This window comes from Echinops telfairi, unplaced genomic scaffold (genome assembly GCF_000313985.2).
Source record: "Echinops telfairi isolate 266 unplaced genomic scaffold, ASM31398v2 ScPeMD7_7472;HRSCAF=8510, whole genome shotgun sequence".
In the NCBI taxonomy this organism is placed as follows: Eukaryota; Metazoa; Chordata; class Mammalia; order Afrosoricida; family Tenrecidae; genus Echinops; species Echinops telfairi.
The window spans coordinates 6153472-6165904 of record NW_022111376.1 but is presented as its reverse complement, the minus strand read 5'-3'; positions in this window follow the sequence as shown (position 1 = coordinate 6165904).

The following is a 12433-nucleotide window of genomic DNA, read 5'->3' as shown; positions in this document are numbered from 1 at the left end:
TGTCGGGGGTTTAAATGGAGAGAAAATGTTTTGAGAAACGATGTACAAATGCGCTTTACACAATTGATGTGTGTATGGATTGGGATAACAGTTGTGTGAGCCCCCAATAAAATGTTAAAAAATAATAATAATAATAAGATCTCATTATAGAAAATTTGTCGGGCAGTGTAAGATATGACAAATTAATAATAATTCATAAATTATCCAGAGTTCATGAGTGAGGGGGGAAGCGGGAGGGAGGGGGAAAATGCGGAGCTGATGCCAGGGGCTCAAGTAGAAAGCAAATGTTTTGAGAATGATGATGGCAACAAATGTATAAATGTGCTTGACACACTGGACGGATGTTTGGATTGTGATAAGAGTTGTACGAGCCCCAAATAAAATGATTAATTTTTTTTAAAAAAGAAAATTTGAAAAATATAGAGAAGTAAAAGAAAAATAAACAATTGGGTTTGCACCCTGAAATGACCAATGTTAACACTGATATATTCCCTTCTGCCATTTTGCCTATCAATAAAGGGCTGTTTTATGCAGCTGGAATCACACTATATCTACAATCACAGAGTCTGATTTTTTTCATTTACAGTTATATATAAAAATACCTTTGCATGTTGCAACATCATTTCTGAGAGCAGCATTATAGACCAATGAGTGGACCTGACCGAGATAATACATGCACTGTAGGTTGTTAAGATCAGGGACTTGTGGTCTCTCAGACCTAGAATCAAAGCATAGCTCCACTGCACACTGGGTCTGTGTGTGATTCCACCACTGAGTTGCAGTGTCCTCCTATATAAAGTAGAGATAACACTAGCATAGTACATATCACCAGAGCTTTTTAAAGACTTACTGACATAATGTTATAGGTCACTGAACAGGATGTTAAGTAGCAACTCCTTAGTATCAGCAGCAGTGGCCATTCAAGTTGATACCACCTCAGGGTGTTTCAGAGAGGAACTGTGCTCGACAGAGTTTTCTTTTCTTCTTTTTTTAAGTAGGTATTAATATTTTCTTTTGGTGTTTTTGTTTTTAAAATTTTGTTGTGGCTGAGATTATATGCGGCAAAATATATACCGATTCAACAATTTCTACATGCCCAACAACATGTTGTGGCATTGACGACATTCTTCAAGTTACGCTTCCGTTCTCATCCTCCTTTTTCTGAGTTGTTCCTCTTCCACTCAAATAAAGTCACTGGATCCCACATAGCCATGACCATTGAGTCTAGCCTACTGCATAACCACCCTCTAGGACAGAGTAGAATGGCTCCTTAGGGTTTCCAAGAGTGGAAATGTCTATGGAAACAGCCTCATATTTCACATATGGAGCGGCTAGTGCATTTGAACAGCTGACATGTTGGTTAACAGCCCACACTAAATCAACTATTATTTGGTTTATTGGGTTTTTAGAAGAGTTTAGGGGATATTTTTTGGTTTGAGATATAAAGACAGTAATTTAAGGGCTCCATCCAGCCTTTTTAGAAAGTCTTGAGTTCATGAGAATTTGAAATTACATTCTAATTTTCCTCCTTTTGATCAAAATTATTCTTATGGCAATTCCAGGAGATAAGGACTATGGCAGCCCAGTGGTGCTTTGGGGATCCCAGGTCTAAAGGATGCTAACAGTGGACGATGGGGAAGAACCATACCTTCAGCACTTAGACATGGGCTTCCCTGGCTTGGGAATTCTCCTCAGGCCTGTGAAAATAACCCCCTGTGGGGCCACCTCCTAAATGGGCATCCAACAGCTCTAAGACATTACGTGTTTTCTTCAAGGTAAGTTTTCCTTTCTACTACATGGTACTCCCTTCCCACCACACTTGCATGGTTGTTAGCTCCATCCTCTGTAGCAACCCAGTAAATCTAGTCCCTCTCCTTCATCACATAAAGACACTTTTCATGCCCCCACACCACCCAACTAATCCCACGTAAACTTTGCTTTTCTACGTGAATAATTTCCAGATTTTTCAAATAGTCCTCATAAGTCATAGTCCCAGAACTTCAGAGGCTTCATAAATGTTATCACCACCCTCTTAAAAAGAAATAGAGGATGTTTGGGGTCCTTCATATCCTTTGATTTAGACAGTCTGCCTATATCAATGCACATCTAATGCTGGTCACCTCTTCACCAGCTGTATCGCAAGTCATGGTCAACTAAAACCCCAGGCTTATATTTAAACTCAGAGTCCTTCCTGAGTCTGCTCTGGGATCCTCCAAAGATCCCCTCAATCCCATGCACCCAGGTGAAAACCCACACAAGCCCACCACCTTCCTGCTTCCAAAGAGCTGCACCACAATGGCAAGCTCAACAAAAGATGGGTTCCTGCAGTGGAAAAGAAATGCTTGGGAACTTAACCCATCTGTGAGCAGTCTGAGTTTATCCTGATCCCAGGCCCTGCATGATGTCAGGCCCCCAATTGGAAGTATGAAATGGAACGCCATCTGCAGTCTGCCAGAGAGAACTACGAAAGCTCAAGCTGCAGATGACATATGAAATGTGTGGCTTTGTTGTGACTGGGAGCAAGATAACCAGGTTGAATCTTCCAACCGCTGTGGGCTCTTCCACTTTTAAAGGGTTCTGGGCACACTCACGAAAGTGATTAAGTTAACAAATCAAGCAAGACAAATTCCAAGCCAGCTGTTTGCTGAAATGAGCAGTGTTGGCCACAAAGATGGTTGATGCGATGTTGAATAGAGAGCAGGGTTCCTGGCATTACTGTCCCCATCATGGATAAGGTGCTGTCCAGCATGTTCTATTACCATTAGTATTTAGAAGCACCTTTCCAACTGTGCATTTGTAAATTCACTCAGAAGGGGCAGTCATATTGGTGTGAGCTTTACTCTATCACATACTTGGCCACAAGCCTTCTCTTCATGGCATTAACTGCATCTCTCACTAAATCATCTACAAGGAAACCTGGGTTGCCTTCTTACCCTAGTCCTAGGAGACTACTAGAGAAAGTTTTTCTGTGCTCACTGAGTTTATACTTTCTTGCTCCCCCACCCTAGGAAATAATAATATTTCAGGAGTACAAAAGGATAAAGCTATGTGAGTATAATGTTACCTGTTTAACCCAGGGAAACACAGTACATATTACATATTTATAAATTATATCTGCACACTATATGATCACTAATTCTTTGGAAGAAATGCTAACAGCCCATATAGCAATAATCTGAAGGAGAGATGTTAGCAAATGGATTCGGATTAAGCTGTTAAGCAATAATAAACAGACTCACAGACCCACTTGGGGAGACACCTCGAAAGAAATTTTCAGTCGATTTTTGGCAGCTTACTTCACACTAAGAAGTCTTTGATTAGGCAGCTTAGATACAGATAATCTTAGAATGTATACTTAGCTCCTTGGAGCTCAATAGAGTACAAAAAATAAATAGGTGGTGCTTCTAAATTAGCATTGATCTGAGTATCAGGCTCTTCATAATTCCTTCAAAAATAGTACCCCAAGGAAAGTGGGTGATAGCTTTGGACTTGGAACATGGGTGTTATCAAATTAAAGCCGCTTGAAAAATGACCTGGACACTGTTTCAGTTGAAAAGTTTCGAGAACAGACTCACACTGAATTACTGTGATGCTAATCTTATGGTCCTTTACACCCCAAAATATAAATCATGAATCTCTGCCTTCAAGGTATGGTAACAACTACCTTTACTAAATGTACAGTCACCCTAGAGACAGACAACAGCCAGCTATATGAGAAAGCTTGCAGGAGACAATGAAGGAGTCCTTGGCAAATAAGCAGTTAAAGCACAGAAAACATCTGGTGCTACCGTTAAATAAATACTGAATAGTATCACCACAAACCCTCAAATGTGCTAAAATTTCAACAAATAGTGACGAAAATGAACCAGTGATTATAAAAACACCAACTTTTAAAAGTCTGAGCAATCACATCTCAAATACTATATCCTTGGTCCTACATTGATATTAAAAGCATACTCAAAACCTGAAACTCACTGCTGAAGGTCCTTGATTGCAAAAAACCTGAAGGTGATTCTTGGAAATTGAAGTAGAAACGAGAATGTACTAGAAAACTATGAGTAAGCTCATAAGATCATAGATTCCACCTAATCATAATCAAATTGCAATGAAATATTTTTCTAGTAATCAACAATTTGATTTTAAAATTTATATGAGAATGAAGAACTCATAGAAGATCCAAAGCAATCTTTACCAAGAAAAAGTCTAGAAGACTACACAATCTAATTTTGAGGCTTATTGTCATCCTACAGTAATCAAGATAGCACGCTATTAGAGTAAAAACGCATCTGTAGGTCAATGGAAGAGAATAGTAATTCCTGAAATAGACCCAGATGTACATAGCCAATTGATTTTCAACAGGTGTCAATATAATTCAATGGAGAAAAGAATAGTCTGTCAACAAATGGTCCTGGAACAAATCAGTAGCCATATGGGGAACACCATGAACTTTGACCCTTACACCACACTAGTCACACAAATTAGTAAAAAAAAAAAAAAGAGGAAGAATTATAGTCTAAAAGCTAAAACAATAAAAATTCCATAAATAATAGGAGAAAGACTTTGTGAACTTTGAGGTAACCAAAAATGTCTTAAATTGAATGTAAAAAAAATTGAGCGATAAGATAAATGGGATTACATAAAAATTTTAAATATTGGCTTCTTTAAAGATATAATTAATAAAATTAGAACCAAGACAAAGGACATGGAGAAAATATTTATTATATGCATTTCTGAGAAAGGACACATATTCAGAATGTACAAAGAAATGTTATGAGACAATAATTTTTTAAAAACAACTCAATGAAAAACTGATCAAACATTTTGACATACTTAATAAAAGATGGTATACAAATAATCAAAAAGTCTATGAATACATGCTCATAGAAAAATGCAAATGAAAACCACACACAACTAATGGCTAATGTTAAATATTTTAATAAAAAGTTGTGGTGAAATGAAATTAGTATGGCACTTCTATCGATAGTCTTTGTAAGGGCCACCAAATGACTGGGTGGAGCCATGTCTAATGAAGGGGATTGGTCAGTTTGGCCACCCTACTGGATATAAAGTGAACCATCTCAGAAGCAGAAACAGAGAATCCCATGACCATCAAGAAAGAAGAGTCTGGAGTGGAGTCTGAGATCCCTGCAAGAAGAGGCAGCACAGGAGCAGTTCCAATATCACAGGATGAAGCAGCAGCCATCTCAGTTCACTGAATTAGCAACGCTAAGTGTCTTTGGGCAGGAGGTTGACTTGCAGAAAGCAGTCCCCTTTGGGGCATTTATCAGCACTAAAGGAGCTTTATAACATTTGTCCAAGCAGGGCAGAGGTCAAGGACCACATGACTGAGAGGCTGAGAACCTCAGAGAGATGTGAGTATGGACATGGCTGAGAAGAACTACAGACGAAATAATTGTATCCATAACATTTTCGGATCCTGACTTGTAATCTGTTAGTTTCCTAATAAACTCCATATTACTAAGTATTGTCTGTGAGTTCTATGTGGTCTTTGCAATGTATTATCGGACCCAGCAGAGAAGTAGAGTGCCATGGGAGAAGATACTTGGTGTCAGGACAGGGTAAAGTAAGATGGAGGCATGCCCGACAGCTTCCTTGTGGGAATCAGCCTTGGGCAGATGTGGAGTTGGATGCCATTTCCGTTTGTGAAGCCAGAAGAAGTCAGACATAGCTTCCATACCATTTCTTCACAACTATTGGCAAGGATATGGACTATCTGGAACACTGTTAGTAGGAATATAAAATGATATTACCAGTTTGCAAAACTGTTCGATAGCTTCTTAAAATGTTAAACAAACATCTGCCTGATGACCCCAGTAAACTCATTGCTAAGTATGCAAATACGAATGAAAATAAGATGCTCATAACATGTTCATAATAGCAAAAAAACCTGGAAACAACCCAAGCACTCCAAAATATATGAATGGATAAAACAATTTTGGTGTTTTTATACAATGAAATACTTTTGTATAATAACAACCAAAGAACCACTCATTGAAGCAACAACATTGATGAATCACCAAATATAAATGTTAGCAAAAGAAGCCAAGCCCAAAAAGAGTACAGATTATGTGTTTCCTTTTGATGAAATGCAAGGGAAAAGAAATTCGGTCTACACTGGAAGTAGGGTGTGACAGATGACTACAAAGAGGAACAAAGGAATCTTTTAGGGCGATAGAAATGTTCTATAGCTTGATTATGGTACTGGTTCCAAAAACGCATACACCTGCCAAAACTCATTCAATTTTACAAATAAAGTGAACCCATTTTGAATTTATGTAAATCATACCTCAATAAGACTAAGTTGTTTTTGTAAGCCTACATATTAGAGTGGCTAAAGAGGTGATGATGTGGAGCAACGAGAACTCTCATTCATTGCTCGTGGGAAGCAACATGGTACATCCACTTTGAAACGTCCTTGAACTGAGCCATGTGACAGCCTCCCTAAGCAAGGAAGGTTTCGTGTTCCTGTGCTGCCATCGATGATACTAAGATAGATGATAGATGATAGATAGATAGATAGATGATAGATAGATAGATAAAATAATTAAGAATAACTGACTCATGATTGTAGAAGCTGGGAAGTCCCGTATCAGATGACAAGCTGAAAATTCCAGAAGTCTTTTGCCCCAAAATCAGTAGGTCAGGCAGTGGGGGAGAGAGAAAGAATTCTGGCAAAATGGTTTTTTTTTTTAGTCATTTTACTGGGGCTCATACAATTCATCACAATACATAGATCAATTGTGTAAAGCACACCTATACATTTGTTGCCCTCATCATTCCCAAAATTCGCTTTCCTCTTGGGTTCCCAGAATCAGCTCATTTTCCTTTTTTCCCCTTCCCCGCCCTCCTCACTAACCCCCCCCCATGAACCCTTAATAATTTATAAATGATTATTATATCTTATCTTACACTGCCCGGCGTCCCCCTTCACCCACCCATCTGCTGCCCATCCCCCAGAGAGGAGGTTATAAGCAGATCCCTGTGATCAATTCCCCCTTTCTATCCCCCCCTTCCCTCCTGGTATCGCCACTGTCACCCCTGGTCCTGAGGGGTTCATCTGCCCTAGATTCCCTGCGTTTCCAGTTCCCACCTGTACCGCTATGCATCCTCTGTTCTAACCAGGTTTGAAAGGCAGAATTGGGGTCATGATAGTTGGGGGGAGGAAGTGTTTAAGAACTAGAGGAACGTTGTGGGCTTCATTAATGCTATACTGAACCCTAAGTGACTCATCTCCTCCCCACTACCCCTCTGCAAGGTATGTCCAGTTGTCTACAGATGGGCATTGGATCCCCATCACACGCCACCCTCATTGATGATGATATGGTTTTTTTTCCCCTCCCACCTTTGATGTTTGAAGCCCAGTCCCTTCGGCTCTTCATGATCACACATGTTGGTGTGCTGCTTCCATGTGGGCTTTGTTGCTTCTGGGCTAGATGGCCGCTTGTTTACTTTCAAGCCTTTAAATCCCCAGACGCTATAGGTCTCGAAAGCCGGGCACCATCAGCCTTCTTCACCACACTTACTTATGCATACCTTTGTCTTCAGCGTTTATGTGGGGAAAGTGGTCACACAATGATGGTTTTTGTTTTTTGGTATCTGCTACCTGATCCCTTCAACAACTCGTGTTCACACAGGCTCATGTGCTTCTTCTCTGTAGGCTTTGTTGTTTCCGAGCTAGATGTCTGCTTGTTTGCCTACAAGCTTTTAAGACCCCAGACGCTGTATCTTTTGATAGCCGGGCATCATCAGCTTTCTTCACCACATTTTCTTATGCATACGTCTGTCTTCAGCGATCATGTTGGGAAGGTAGGGATCATGAAATGACCATTTAGCTGGTGCTTTTGTATTAAGGGAATGCGCATGAGGAGGCCCAATGTCCACCTGCCACCCTACTACCAAACCTATAAATATTTGCACCTAGGTCCATTTCCCCCATAATCTTAAATATATTTACATATGTAAATGTCTGTATTTACGCTTCTATGTATGCCCTTTGCCTCCTACTTCTTTCCTCTATTTCCTTACACTTTCCTCCTGTCCCATTACCATGTTCAGCCTTCATTCTGGTTTTGGTAATTCCTCTCAGTTACCTTGCCCTTGGTCACTCCCTACCAGTCCTCCCATCCCCTCCCTACCATTGGTTTTGAACCATTTGTTGTCCCCATGTTCCTAGGTTGGCCAACCTTCCTCCCTTCCCCTACCTCTCATACTCCCATGTCCTTCTGGGGCCATTGGTCCCTTTATTTTCTTCTCACATTTTTTGTGTCCAGCCTCTCTTATCTAGGTGGAGCTGCAGATATATTAATATGTGCATAAAATTGGGGATGGCTTTGACAGCACAGCACCAAAGTGGCACATAAGAACATGGTGACGACGGCAGCAGCACCGGTAAGCTAACAAACAAAAAAGCCACTGACATACAAAATTTAAAAGAAGAGAAAAAAGGAAAAAAACAAAACAGATAGGCTGAAAAAAAAGAAAAAGAAAAGAAAAAAAAGCCTGTTAGTAGATCAAGGTCTGTTTGTTGACCTTTAGGAGCATTTTCCAGATGAGTCTAATGGGGTGCCACGTCCTGGCCCCAGAGTCCATTGTTTGTATTCCCTCGGGACCTCCTTGCTCTGCTTCCCTGCCTCTCCATTGCACGCCCCCAGTGTTTTGCCTCAGTGTGGTGGGGTCAGCTCAGTCGCCCATCCCACACTGTCTCTTCGGTGCTGTCCTATGCAGGTCCATGGGTCAGTGCTGGATGTCGCATCTTGCCATGGGGGCAGCTATATGGTCCTCTCTGTACACTGGGCCCTCTGAGCTGGGCTATCATCCTCTGAGCTTGGTGGACCCAGTTGTGCTCTGCTCCTTTCCTCCTCCTTCCTTTGCTTCAGCTTCCTTCTGGGTGCGGTGTGGTAGATCAGTTCTTTTCTCACACCAGACGATCTATTTCCATTTTCTGTGGTGCTCCCTTCCATGGTGGGGGTCGGGCTAATTCTGGTTAGGGCTGGCGTATGGTCCAGTCTCTTTGTGGATTCCTCCGCATGTTATGTTGCTCTTCTGGTTTGGCGTGTCCTGATGGGGTCTGTATGCACGTTCCAGTTCTGTGGAGACACAACCAATACTCTCCCCGAGTGGGTTAGTGCCCTGTTTCCCCCTCTGGCAAAATGTTTAGTTGTAGTCTGAAGAGAGAATTCTCCTTCAAGAAACTTCACGTTTTACTTTTGAAGGTTCAGCCGATTTAATGGGCATAATGTTACTAGTCTAAACCAGGGAAAATATCATATTACATATTTATAAAATATCTCTACAATATATAGGGACATCTGATTTACTTATGGACAACCTATTTAAATGCTAATAACTGGGTGCATAAGCAAATGTGGTAAAGAAAGCTGGTAGTGTCCAGCTATCAAAAGATATAGTGTCAGGGGTCTTAAAGGCTTGAAGGTAAACAGGCGCCCATCTAGCTCAGAAGCAACAAAGTCCACATGGAAGAAGCACACCAGCCTGTTTGATCACGAGTTGCCGGAGGGGTCAGGTATCAGGCATCAAAGAACAAAAATCATATAATAGTGTGTTCACCTTCCCAATACTATCACTGAAGACAAATGGGTGCATAAGCAAAAGTGGTGAAGAAAGCTTGTGGCCCCCCGCTATCAAAATATATAGTGTCTGGGGTCTTAAAGGCTTGAAGGTAAACAAGTGGCCATCTAGCTCAAAAACAACAAAGCCCACATGGAAGAAGCACACCAGCCTTTGTGATCACGAGGTGCTGAAGTGATCAGATATCAGGCATCAAAGAACAAAAAAATCATATCACTGTGAATGAGGGAAGCACAGATTGGGGACCCAAGACCCATCTGTAGGCAACTGGACATCTCCTTACAGAAGGGTCCTGGGGACGGGACGAGCCTGTCAAGGTGCAGTGTAGCAACGATGAAACAAACAACTTTCCTCTAGTTCTTAAATGCTTCCTCCACCACCCACGATCATGATCCCAATTCTACCTTACAAATCTGGCTAGACCAAAGGATGTACACTGGTACAGATAGGAACTGGAAACAGCGGGAATCCAGGACAGATGATCACTTCAGGGGTGAGGAAAGATGATCCCTTCAGTGCTGAGATTGGCGATACCGGAAAGGGTAGTGGGAGGGTGGGGTGGAAAGAGGGAACCGATGACAAGGATCTACATATAACCTCCTCCCTGAGGGACGGACAACAGAAAAGTGGGTGAAGGGAGACATAGGACAGTATAAGATATGACAAAATAATAATAATTTATAAATTATCAAGGGTTCATGAGGAAGGGGAGCAGGGAGAGAGGGAAGAAAATGAGGAGCTGATACCAAGGGCTCAAGTAGAAAGCAAATGTTTTGAGAATGATGATGGCAACAAATGTACAAATGTGCTTGACACACTGGATGTATGTATGGATTGTGATAGAAATTGTATGAGCCCCCAATAAAATGATTCTAAAAAATACCATCATCTTTCCTCAAAGGATTGGAAAAGCTGATTAACAACTTCATACGGAAAGGGAAGAAGCCCAGAATTAGCAGAGAACTCCTCAAGAAGAAGGACACAGTGGGAGGGCTTGCTTTACCTGACTTTAGCACCTATTATAAAGCCACAGTGGTCAAAACCGCATGGTACTGGTATAATGACAGAAAAAGAACTGAAAACCCAGGGAAAAAACTCATCAACATACAGACCAGTGATCTTTGATAAGGGCCCAAAAAGCATCAAATGGGAAGCGGAAGCCTATTTGACAAGTGGTGCTGGAAAAAATGGATATCTACCTGCAGAAAAATGAAGCAAAACCTTTACCTCACTCCATGCACAAGAATAAGCTCAAGGTGAATAACACACCCAGAGGTAAAACCCCAAACTATTAGGGTCATCAAGGAGGGAATTGGGAAAAACATGAGAACTTTTGCGCAAGGAATACCTAGGCTTTCAGAAACAGAGAAGGACACAAATAAAGGGGACACACAAATTGACAAGTTGGATATACTGAAGATAAAACCCCTGTGTACATTGAAAGAATTCACCAAGAGAGTAATAAGAGAGCCCACAGACTGGGAAAACATCTTTAGCAATGACACGTCAGACAAAGGCCTTATTACTAAAATCTACAGTACTCTGCTAACTTCCAAAAAGAAAATAACTAACTGCCCACTGAGGAGATGGGCAAAGGACCTGAACTGAAGTTTCACAAGGGCAGAAATCTGAATGGTCAATAAACATATGAGAAAATGTTCCCGATCATTAGCCATAAGAGAAATGCAAATTAAAACAACTATGAGATACCACCTAACACGCTCAAAGATAGCCCAATTCAAAAAATCAGAAACTAGCAAGTGTTGAAGGGGCTGTGGTGAGATAGGGACTATCATCCACTGCTGGTGGACCTGTAGGTATATATAGTCACTATGGAAATCGATTTGGCAATATCTAAAACAGATGGAAATTGAGCTACCAGTTGACCCAGCAATCCCCTTACTGGGCATATACCCAGAAGAGACCAGAAAGAAACCACGGCCAGACATCTGTGCTCCAATGTTCCTCGCAGCACAGTTGACAATTACAAGGAGTTGGAAACAACTCAAATTTCCATCAACGGATGCATGGATTAAAAAGCTGTGGTACATACAAACAATGGAGTACTACACATCCCTAAAAAGCAGTTATGAACACAAGAATCACATCTCCACATGGGAAGAACTGGAAGTAATTATGCTAAGTGAAGTAAGCCAAACACAAAAGGGTAAGTATAACATGAGTGCGCTGAGGTAAGCTTAAAAATGCAAAAGGGACTGAGTTAGTTTATTGTTCCAACCTGGCCTATAAACACATGTGGGGTTAATTGAAAGGTGGAGAGAAAAATGGCTCGGTGACCCTCGCCTTTGGAGTTCTAGGGTCTCTTACCTTCTGATGCTCGGACCAGGGTACAACTGCCTTAGCCAATTCCCTGCTTTAGCTGGCAAGGCTCACTTCCTGCAAGACATCCCTGAGGAGAAGACACATGGACCTACCCCAATGCAGCCCGGGTGCTGGAGCACTCATGTGGAGACCCCTGCCAGCACTGAGATGCTTACACATTCACTGACTCAGCATTCCTCCTGCAGAAAGCATCATTGTGTCTGTTTTGTGAGATGGAGGAGGACTTTGTGAATTGGTGTTGGATATATGGGTTAATACTGGACTTGTGGGCTTGGGCAGCACTGGGCTGTGATGTTTTCTTGATGTGCACTTACCCTTTATATAAAACTCTCTCTTACATATGAGTTTCTGTGGATTTGCTTGTTTAAAGTACCTAGACTAACACAGGGGCATAGGGGAAAAGCTACTGTATTAATACATTCCTTGGGTGAGATCCAGGTATTATGGCAGGGACTAGACCCAATCCAGGGATACATATGGC